General features: G+C 35.6%; 1 protein-coding gene across 2 annotated transcripts in view; it reads left to right on the top strand.

Annotated features, from left to right (window-relative positions):
* Positions 1 to 2,279: 2,279 nt before the first annotated feature.
* Positions 2,280 to 12,284, top strand: part of SYT1 (synaptotagmin 1) — a 412,783-nt gene continuing 402,778 nt past the window's right edge. For both annotated transcript variants that reach the window (XM_057743300.1, XM_057743299.1), the window contains exon 1: positions 2,280 to 2,325. The gene's annotated coding sequence lies outside the window, so the exon portion shown is untranslated. The remainder of the gene's footprint in view (positions 2,326 to 12,284) is intronic.

Raw genomic sequence — 12,284 nt, 5'->3', positions numbered from 1 at the left:
GAATGAATTTCCATCAGAAACGTCTTAGGTTTACAACCCATGGTTTTATGTAACACATTGTAAAGCGGGTTCTGGTGGGAGCTGGTAATATCCTTTTAAACCATGGGACTGAGCTAAATGATTCTAGTTGAATCTTTTGTTTTTAAATCTGTGTTACATACTGTTCCTGCCCCAGACTCTGCTGGAAGTCTACTGCTTGCTTGTAGGCTCACAGTCCCAATGACAGATGTTTTTTAATCTTTGCTATTTGGCTTCCAAAATGGGTGTATATTACTAACTCATGTATTCTCACCAACATTTAGAAAATGACTCTGGGGGCTGGGCTCTGAGAAATCAGATGCTTTCTGGGAGCTGTAGCCATGGGAGAGAGGTTTTCAATGCTTTCTGGCGGGAAAAGCCGTTTTATGCTTGGAATCGTTGAAAAAGAAGGTCCAATTGTGAAAAGCCACAATTATATAAACCATTAAATAATTCTAGGGCGCGACATAGATCAGGACGTCATTGTTTGATCCCCTCACCTCACGTGTGTGTGAAGGGCACACACATAGATATGTATAAACAGTGTTGGTGATGTTTTCTACTTCTTTCCACCTGAGAACTTAGAATTCTCCTTGAGGATGGGAAGAATCCTTTATCAATGCCTACCGTATCCTAAATCTCCATTGTGGCACTGATCTATTCATAGTAATAATTTATTTCCTTACCTGTGTCTCCAATTCTTTCAGAGGCAAAAAACTATCTTTCCTCATTTTTTATCCCCAAGACCAGGCCAGCAAGAAAATGGTCCACAATAGACATTCAATTAATATTCATTGAATGAATCACAGATTATAAATAAGTACTTATAATGGAAACAGGCTAAGCTGAAGTCAGCCTTCCTTTGTCTATCTCAGCCAGGCAAAATGGAGCTCAGAAGCCACTCAGGGAATTACACTCTCTTATGCAGCATCTTTTCCCTTAAACCAACAACTAAAGTTTTCCCAAACCCAGGAAACCCCTGAAAGATGCTCCTACATGGATTTAGGTCAGAACGATTCTGGTCCATTAGTTGGCAAAAAGGACCCCTTAATAACTGCAGAGGAACTGTAAAATCCTATTCAGAATATAATGAAAGCTGCAGGGGATTGTATATTCATTTATCTTGTAGTAGGAAAACTTGAATCCTCAAATAACAGGGTGTTGCCATGTTAGCTTCCTCCAGAGAACTGAAACTCTAACTGTAAAGAGAGCAGAATGGTCTGATTAGTATCAGAGCTGCTGGAATCTGCAAAGCCTCCATTCTTAATTGCAGCTACAAGATGCAGCTGATAACTTAAAGTCTCCCTGTATGAGTTTATACATTCATGGTTGAATTCTGCTACTTTGGTTTTTTTTTTTTTTTGAGATTTCATATTCTAAAAGCATTATTTAAAAATCTCAAATATAAGATAGTACAATAGGTTGCTTTGTATCTAAGAATAAATAAATGCAATAAAAGAGTATAGTTTAAAAAAACAGAAAGAATAAAAGGAAGAAGGAAAGAAAAGCATAAAGAATGGAAAAGAAAGGAGGGAGGAGAAAAAGACAAAGGAAGCCAGGAAGGAAGGGAACTATTAAAATATTTGATAGACCTCCTCCACAACTCAGAGGGTTTTGTATGTGCAGTATTTCAATGTCCTTCCTAGGTAAATAGCAATGCCTTTCGTTTTTATTAGCACGGCTGCAGCTGCTGTTGCTTACAAAGAGATTCACAAATCAAAATAGACTCAGTTAGCTTTTCAATAATTCTAAAAGGTGGGGGCACACTGCCAGAGAAGGATAGCACTCCAGTACCCTAACAAGGAGTCTTGTTAGCAAAACAAAGTGTGAATTGCTTAGAGATAATTCCCTACCGGTGGTAATTCCACTGGGTGCCTTCTGTGGTAGCACATGCTTTTTCTCCTCTGCAGAGCCATGCCATAGAACAGGCTATGTTGGAAGAAATAGGAAAAAAGTTGCTTTCTTGAAACATTTCTTCTTCCAGATTTTTCTTTATGTCCGCATGATTCATACCTCTTGGTTCTTAGCCTGGAGCACCTAGCGCACCCAGGAATTGAGGAAGCTAGAGCTGGATGTGAATAATGAATGGGTCACATCTGCCAAAGCCTGTATACACACTCAGTAGCAAAGGCGAGTGCAGAGTTGCAGGGCAGCATCTTTATTAATTTTTTCTATTCTTTTCTTTCTCTCTAGGGAAACCAGGCAAACAAGAACTAGCAAGAGCTTGACAAACGCCTGCATTCGAATTGGAAGACCGTTCACCTGCCTATTGCTTCATTCCTGGAAATTGCACTGCAACTAAGTAAGGTATGTGGAAAAAACAGAAACTTTGGTATGTTTTGTTGATGAACTTGTGATATGTGGAAGAAAATACATTGGTGTGGAAAATTGGAGGACTGTATCTCTCACTTCAAAAGAATGTTTAGTATTTGTCATGCCTTTTGAAATTATTACTAGTATTAAGGCCCTTGATGTGCTAATGTAGTTGGTGGGACACTGGCCACTTATATAACATTTTTGCTTTCTCCCACTCTCGTTTTGTGCTTCATCAAATCCAGAGTTGTCATGGTTCATTACCTGTAAATGATCTTGAGCAGCCTTGCATTCTAAAAGAATATGCCATAGCATCTGCCTCTGTGCTTTTGTGCCCCGCTGTACACATGATATTTTAGCAGCAATATTGGGTAAGGGGTAGAAGTGGAGGCAGAGTTTGTCTCGGGCTGATGTTTCTTTGTGCCATGCTATGTCTTACTCTCTCCTGTATGCCTAAATCGTCAATGAAGTACGTATATCACATTGCGACTGCTACATGTTAGAGCACATAATTGGGGTTGTAGAGTATCTGCTTGAATGTCCCAACTAATGAATTCCATCAAATTCAGTTATCATTCTTGGACTCTTCATTAACCAATCAAATTGCTTCTTTGGTCTGTCATTTCTAACACCCTTTCACTCGGCATGAACACAATTCTTTGAAGTTAATTGGAGGTGATTAAATTATCTCACTAATCATTATTGGGAGTCCCATGTTACTGAAGTTTTGGATTTCTAAAGAATCACCTTTCACTTGGTTCTCATTGTATACAGGAGAAATAATGTTAGAGTATGAGGCCATGTCTTGAACTTTATTCCACTATTTGCATCTTACTTTCTTCCTGAGGAAGTTGACTAGAATAGGTCTCCAGTACTACAATCATACAGAAATAAATCAACCATACACTCCGGTAAGTTCACCATCTTATGAAATAAATCTGTCTGGTAGGCTTTTGTTACGACACAGTTCTTCACCTTTGGGGAGTGAACTATTTCAGTGCTACGAGTTTCTCTTCTCTCTGATGCAGTATGACTTTACAGGATCACAGTTGTTATTGCTGAAACATGTTTTTTTCTAATTTTCATAATTTCCTTACATGGATTATTAAAACAAAGGAAGTGGTTCTGAAAGTGCATATACCTAGAATCAAAAGTACTTTAGCCTCCTAGGCAGTAATTGTCACTGCTAATATATAGTGGTTATTTCAATCAATTTATAATGAAAGGCACTGCTGATGTTCTGACAGTGTGGTTCTTACCATACAGTTCTTAAAATATTTCCATTTTGTTCTCTTCTACTCTGATGCATTTTAGAAACAATTTCATCTTCTGCTCTGCAAAGATTTTGAGAAACATCTCAAAATGTAGCCTGAAGCCAACCTAAGAAAATATCTATTCCTGTGTTCCATGCTAGACTTACTTAGTCAGAATCTTTGGGAATGGGCTCTGGAACCAGTATTTGATTTATTTGTTTATTTTATTTTTTAAATACACCTTTATTGGAGTGTCACTGCGCTGCAATGTTGTGTTAGTTTCTGCTGTACAACAAAGTGAATCAGCTGTATGTATACATATATCTGCATGTTCCCTCCCTCTTGAGCCTCCCTCCCACTGTCCCTATCGCGCCCCTCTAGGTCGTCACAAAGCACTGAGCTGATCTCCCTGTGCTGTGCAGCAGCTTCCCACTAGCTATCTGTTTTACATTTGGTAGTATATATATGTCAATGCTACTCTCTCACTACAGCCCAGCCTCCCCTTTCCCCTCTGTGTCCTCAAGTCCATTCTCTACATCTGCGTGTTTATTCCTGCCCTGTCCCTAGGTTCGTCAGTACCATTTTTCTAGATTCCATACATATGAGTTAGCATATGCTATTTATTTTTCTCTTTCTGACTTACTTCACTCTGTATGACAGACTCTAGGTCCATCCACTTCACTACAAATAAATCAATTTCAGTTCTTTTTATGGCTGAGTAATATTCCATTGTATATATGTGTCACATCTTCTGTATCCATTCATCTGTTGATGGGCATTTAGGTTGCTTCCATGTCCTGGCTGTTGTAAATAGTGCTGCAATAAACATCGTGGTACATGTATCTTGTTGAATTATGGTTTTCTCAAGGTATATGCCCCGTAGTGGAATTGCTGGGTCATATGGTAGTTCTATTTTTAGTTTTTTAAGGAACCTCCATACTGTTTTCCACAGTGGCTGTACCAGTTTACACTCCCACCAACAGTGCAGGTGGGTTCCCTTTTCTCCACACCCTCTGCAACATTTATTGTTTCTAGATTTTTTTGATGATGGCCATTCTGACTGGTGTAAGGTGATACCTCATTGTGGTTTTGATTTGCATTTCCCTAATAATTAGTGATGTTGAGCAGATTTCCATCTGCCTCTTGGCCATCTGTATGTCTTTTTTGGAGAAATGTCTATTTAGGTCTTCCACCCATTTTTGGATTGGGTTGTTCGTTTCTTGATATTGAGCTGCATGAGCTGCTTGTATATTTTGGAGATTAATCCTTTGTCAGTTGCTTCATTTGCAAATATTTTCTCCCATTGTGAGGGTTGTCTTTTTGCCCTGTTTATGGTTTCCTTTGCTGTACAAAAGTTTTTAAGTTTCATTAGGTCCCATTTGTTCATTTTTGTTTTTATTTCCATTACTCTAGGAGGTGGGTCAAAAAGGATCTTGCTGTGATTTATGTCACAGATTAGAACCAGTATTTTAAATATGTATATCAGATCATCCCAATGCACTCCAAAGTTTAAAAAATCACTACAGTATGACAACAAGGAAACAGCCAGGAGGAAAGCATTGTAAAGATATAGACATATAATTGATATAAAAATATTGAAAATAGGATTTTGGTTTTTTCCCTACTTAGAGGACTTTAGACTGTTTGCCCTTTCATTTGAGTCTGAAACATTTTGAAATTAAAAATTAAATATTAAAGATGCTAAGGATATGAATTTCTGTCAATTGAAAAGTTTCCCCAAATTGCCAAATAATAAATGATCTCTATAATAGTAAAGGGTATTAAATTCATAATTTCTACAACTATTATTTTCATATTTAAATCTTTAGTTTTACCAAGCTTCTAAATATCAAGTCATTCTTTCAATATTAGATATGTCTAACAAGCATCACTTCTTTAAAAATTCCAGTCTGTACTTCCGTTATGATTTCCACTCAGACAACTCCTGTGGGTATCAAACTTTCGGAATTTATTGGTACGGCTAAGTAAAACCTTTTGGCTGAGGGTGTCTCATTTATTTGTAAGTGAATATTTTTCTGTTATCTGATTTTGGTAAGGGAATTTCCTCATAGCTTTATTTTTAGTGCAAAAAATGTCAGACACAGTTTGTCAGCTTAATATGCCAAACTCTATAGTATACATTTAAGTTAGAAGGGACAAAGAACTTTCTTCTGAACCACGAAAAGACAGAATGTTGTGATTACCTCTTGCACTTGATGAGAGCAAAAAACAACATTAGATTTAGGAGGAAAACTGCAGAGACTTTGACCCATAAAATTAATTCTGTCTTCCTACATTGTAGAATCCACTGTGACAAGAGTCTGAAAGGGCCTTAGAGGGCTGGGACAGGGAGGGTGGGGGGGACTCGAGGGAGGGTGGGGGGGGAGTTGAGGGAGAGAGGGAATATGGGGATATGTGTATAAAAACGGATGATTGAACTTGGTGTACCCCCCAAAAAATATAAAAAAATTAAATTAAAAAAAAAAGAGTCTGAAAGGGGAAAATGCACAAAAATCTTTAGGTTTTCAAGTGTACTTACTTTATACAATAAATGTGCCCTAAAATATTTGGAATAATTTGTCTTCCAAATTCATAAGAATCTTTTTATAAATAAAAATATTCTTGGTTTTAGCTGGTTTTAAAGATCATATTTACAATACAGGCAGAAACTAATTTCAATTGGGTTGTATTTCCAAAGTTTAACTTAAAAGTTAAATATTTAGAACTCAAAACATTTTCACACAGAAACGATCCTATAAATGATAGTAGATGCTCACATTCAATTTTGTTTAAATCCGCAAAATTACAGTCAAACTACATGATTTGTAGAAAAAGAGCTCTGAAGTGGAAAATAGTAGAAAACAATACTATGTGATTCTAAAAAGTAAACCAATTAAACAAAATTTTTTTAAATTCTTGTTTACTTTGAATATTGACACTAAAGAAAAACAAGTTTTATTATAAAGTAAATGAGAAACTGAAAGAGAGGGTAGGAGGTTTTTGTAAAAACACAGAAAAAGTAGTTATAACATGAGCAGTATTCTCCTGAGCAGAGGAAAAGTAGATGGAGGGAAGAGATGCGGGGTAGAGATAAAGCTTGAGGGGCAGGTGGTCTCAAATACAGGCTGCCAAGCAGTATTATACTATTAAACAGAGGATGCTCATTAATGGCCATGTTTATCTTTCAGGGCAACAGGTGCATTCAGTTATTTTAAAATGAGTAGATACATACTGTAGGTGCACATCCATTTAGAAAGCAGACGAAGAGAGGAAGTGTTTAAGCAGAGACAGTGAGCATGAATGCTAATTCAATGGACATCAACGAATGGTGGAAAGAGAACTGATGATCTCAGAGCCTTCTACCGCTGATTTTTCTCTGAATGACTCAACCCGCCACTCAAGGTTTCATTGGACCCCTCTTTCTAAGGAATTCTATCCTCTGTGTCTTTCACAAGGTTTAGCATCATGTTCAATTGGACCAAGTTTACCTATTTGCTGCATTTAGCCCAATAGGTGTTTATTTAATTAGCCAAATATTGCTTGAATATCTACTTTGTTTTAGGCACTTTGTTAAATTTGCTACTTTTAGCCCAGACGTTAGACCAAAAAGAATATTTTGTTCTATTTGAGTTTTAGTATTTTGTATTTTACTATTTCTCTGTCTTTTCTATTCATTAAATTTGGATGGTCTAAGAAAACAGGAAGCATCTGTACCTGGAATGGAGGACAAGGAGTCTGAATAACCCAGGGAATGGGGCCCAATAAGGGCATATCTGTCTTATTCCTCCTCTTTTCTTTGGATGTCAGGGAAGTCTTAGCAGCTCTGAGTCCCCTTTACTTTCATTTAACCAAAAGAAAGAAATGGTAGAGGTGGAAAAGCAAGCAGATCTATATCCTCGTGACTAAAATTCTTCATTCAAATAAAAGTTGATAATTTCAAAATAAAGGCCTGTAACGGCACCCTTTGATTTCATCCAGCCTCACTACTAGGCTAATCTGCGGTGCAAGAAGCAAGAAGTTAGATACCTTTCCTGGAAAAGGCACCCATAATACATCATTAGTTCTAATTATTAGTAAAATAATATGTCTAAAGGAACAATTTTCAGAATCTCTATTACCATTTAGGTTGAGGCACAACAAAAGTTATCATGTAGGTTCCTAAAAATCCCTCTTTACTCTGGAAATTCCACTGTGGGGAGAAAATGGTTCATTTTCCATTGAAGAACATTTTAAAGAAATTTTTAAATGTAAAGCACCCCTCTTTTCCATTCCATTCTCAAGAAGCAAGAGTAAAGGATAAGATGGAGTATTGGCAACATCGAAATGAGACTCTTAGGAAAGGAATGGTCAGTGCCTGTGTTGAGTTATCTTGGTCTCTCTTTCACAGCTTTCAAAAACTACTGGGAAAACTTGGGCTTAATAAGGCAACAGTGGTATTGCCACTCAATCTTGTTTGAATTTCCCAAATGCTTTTGTTCCCTCATCCCTTTGAAGTGATACTTCAGAATTGCTTGGCCAGTCCTACATACCAGTTATCTTCACATAAAAGCTTGTTTGATGTTTCCTACACTTAGGTTTTCAATCAGTTATATCTTCATCCTCTGCTTTCCCTTGGCCCAACAAACCTTGTTCATCGCGGTGCCTGGGTTCACGTACTTATTTAATCAACAATGATTTTGTTAAGCACTTCCCATGCCAGTCAGCCTTCCAAGCCCTGTGTCCAGGCCCCTGTTCTATGGAGATTTCATGTTAGTGAAGAGGCAGACTATTAATAAAAAACAAACACATAAATGTTCAGACCCACTGAAATAGTGGTCATCAAATAACTCTAACCATATTCTTCTCTACATTTTTTTCCTCCAAGTTTTTTCCAGTCGATGATCCTGCTCTTTTTAATCTCACTGATTCTTACTATTGTCAGTTATGCACTGAAATCAGTCTGATCCACTTGTTTTAACTCTTTGTAGGCTTTACACCTCCTTAAATGAAATGTATAAATTCACATATTAGGTAAAGCTATATTGCCTGGAAAATCTAATCCATATAGCTAGGCCTAAGTAATGCCACGGTAGCTACACTGTGGCCATCGTGGAATCAAATACCCCACAACTCAGGCCACCAAAGGCATCATTTCTGATCCTGAGATTTTTCTTAATTACATTTCCAAGTGACCAAGTGTCCTGTTCCAGGACACATCAGAATAAATCTTATGCTCTGTTGTTCTGTCTGGCAAAGTAACTTCACTGTGGGTGAAATTGGACTAGCCACTTTCAAATTCAATAAGGATGGTGTGTATCTAGTCAATATAAAAGAATAGACTTCTGAGAATTTGTTTTGGTAATAGGAAGAAAAATTATTTATTTGAAGATGTTGAATATAATTCAGGAAATAGATAAGAAAAGGATATATAGCAGTTTTTAAGAATGTATAGATTATTTAAGAAGACATAAACCAATACCCTGAAAAAATTACAGAAGTTTTCTATATTCTTTGTAATTAGAAGAGATATATATTCTTCATAATTAGAAGAGATACACCAATAGCCTGAAAAAGTTACAGAAACTGGACATTAATTCTTAACAATTTACTTTAAACTAATTATCACTTAAAAATAAACTAATAACATTAAAATGCAACATTTAATTAGAATAGAACCACTCTAATTTAATAATAAAATGATTTTTGCATTTGCTTATGCTGATACTTATTTCAGTTTAAAATATTTTATGGAGAGGTTAAATACTTTTTATTGTAATTTTAGAAGCAAATATGTTGCTCTCATTAGTTTATTTAGGGTTGGTTATCTTTTTTATTTGAATCTATTTTTGCCAATTTTAGGGCATTTAAAGAATCTTCATTTTGCTGTACATTAACCACCCTTAGTAATGTGCAGCTAAACATATCTTGAACATATACCCGGGAGAATAATACAATTCACAGGAGCATTGGAGAGAACTTGATAGAATCTTCTAGAAAAACTGAACCAGAAGGAAATGTATAAATTAGATGAAAGACTAGTTTCAAAACCCAGTAAGAATGTGAGGCCACAGGGGGATATGTTGAAGGACATAAAATTGTTTTAGGTGCGATAGTAATGAACTCCGGAAAGCTATCCGTTTCTAACATTGTAAAATTCACACAGAACTGTTTGAAGCACTGTCTCATTTCACTGAATGCATCTAGGTTAACCACTGATTACTAAGTCTTTTCATATCTGAGATGAGGCATTTACCACCTCTTGTTCATACATACATATCTAAAGTATTATCATTATAAATATTTCTAAATATATAGATCAGCAACACATTAAAACCCTGAAAATCCTCAAGGGTCATAAAAGAAAGAGAGCTTAGTAAAACAAAGAGCTGATGTCATGACTGAGCAGGGAGAGGTCAATCCCTTATCAAGTCTCTAATGGCTACAGGACTCAGGTCTAAGCAGGTTAGAGATCTGGAACTGAAATTCTCACATAAATTCAAGATCAGCGAGGAGCTGCTTCCTCCTTGATGAAGCAGCAAGAAAATTGCACCCACTGATCCAGGGAAGTGACTAGAGCTTGTCTGCCTAGGAACCTAGATGAAATAGAGGGGAAGAAAATAGCTCTACTGTGACAAATCGAAACACCGGACTTTGGCGTGTATCAGTATGGGGCTTGAATGTATATTATTCACAGTGCATGAATCCTCCAAATGTAATTTACATAAATTAATGGAAACCTATAATTCTGTATGGAAACATGTCTGAACCAGGGCACACAGGACTCTTTTAGAAAAAAAAAAAAAACTGAAAATGAATTTACAATTAAATAAATAGTGATAAAGCCACACGTGAGAATTATTCAACATCACAAAGAATAATGAGGCACCATATGCAGGAACACTCTAATCCTAAAAACCTAGAAAAAAAAAAAAACATAAACTAATCATTAAAAAATTATAAAGGTAAAGAAAGAAGAAATAGAAACCAACAGTAAGACATTATGAAAACAAATTAGCAGATTTGAAAAAGAGCCAAATACTCGTAGAAAATAAAAATATAGTTTTTAAATTTAAAACTTTCATGAAAACTTTTAGGATGAAAAGAGAAATCACCTAAGAGAATATTAATGAACTGTGAATCACATCTGAAGAAATTTTCTAGAATGAGCACAGGATGTTAAGAGATGGAAAACTTAAGAGACATAGAGCAATAAAATGAGAAAGCACACCAGTGTCTATTAGGAATTCTCGATGGTGAGTTACAAGATAATAGGTGAGAATTTTCCATACTTGAAGAAAGACATTAATACCATATAGAAAATCATTCCCAGCCACAAATCAGATAAAGAAAAACAAATTCAAACATAGGCACTTTAACAAAGCCACAGAACTCCAAAGATATAATGCAAAGATCTTAAAAATCAATTAGAACAAACAGCATATAAAGAAGCAAGGAAAAAATAAGAGATATCTTATCAACTCCAATAGACAAGATGACAGTGCAAAAAATAATTTCATGTGTTGAATGGAAATAACTAGCAAACTCAAGTTCCATATTTATATTAACTCTCTTTTCAATAATGAGAACAAAATCAATGTACTTTTTTTAAGAAAATGACTAAAATTCACCACTCATAAATAATTTTGAGTAACAAAATACGTATTATTTGCATTTTGGTCAAACTGGTTTTCAGCATCCAAAAATTGGTTATTCTAGGATTCACTAAACTAAAAAGACATTATCATCAATGGTGTATTGTTACAGACCAAGTTCATTGCTGCCATATCTTTATATGTCAAAAAGTTGAAATTTTAATAGTATCAGAGAGATGCTCTTTTGATAGGTAGTTATGTGGCCTAAAATATAGAAACTGCACTCTCCTGATCATTTACTTCTTCAGTTATCTAATCTATAACATTGCCATTCCTCTGAACAAGAACATCCAATGTAAAATCTTTACGTTCTCCTCAAATCATTTGTATCAGTCCTGACCCATCATTAAATGGAGACTATTGCCTTTCAAAATGCACATCCAGACATTGACATGTGTACACATGTAAATGCCTATTTTGCTCAACGATTTTGTAGTAGTGTGAAAGATGTATAAATAATCAATAGTTAACCTGCGAATTATCTTTGTGCCAAGCACACTTAGTAAATATAGAATAGTTGAGCTAGAGATGCAGAAAAAGAATGTTGGGGTAATTGGACTAAGTTCTTGCCAGATAGCTTATGGTCATTAACAACTTCTTCATGTAGTAAGGTGACTCGGTGAAGAAGATGGAAGGGCACTAGCATAGGAACAGACCTGATGACTGTGAGTGGTTTAGCAAGAGTATGTTTTCACCCAGGACAAAGCCTTAAGAACTAGAGACAGACCAACTACTAAGACAAAGAAATTTGCATTAGTAACTTATTTATCCCTTAAATTAGATAGAACATTCACAAATCAATTATACCCCTTCATATAGCTGTGATGTTTTCTTATGCCCTGGACAGAATTTACCAATATAATTAAAAACTCAGAGCATCCTAGCAATACAATGACATATAAACATTCACACTCTAATTCTTGAAGCTAATGTGTTTATTTATTATGATGATCAGAAATTAGGAAACATAAAGGATGAATTTAATAGGAAAGTATTAAACATATTCATGAAAGAAACATACTATAAAGGTGAATTAAAATTTGCTATCAAATGTGTAGAAAATTAGAGT

This window comes from Hippopotamus amphibius, chromosome 7, assembly GCF_030028045.1.
Source record: "Hippopotamus amphibius kiboko isolate mHipAmp2 chromosome 7, mHipAmp2.hap2, whole genome shotgun sequence".
Classification (NCBI taxonomy): Eukaryota; Metazoa; Chordata; class Mammalia; order Artiodactyla; family Hippopotamidae; genus Hippopotamus; species Hippopotamus amphibius.
Note: the sequence above shows the minus strand (reverse complement) of the source record. Positions and strands in the feature narration are given on the sequence as shown.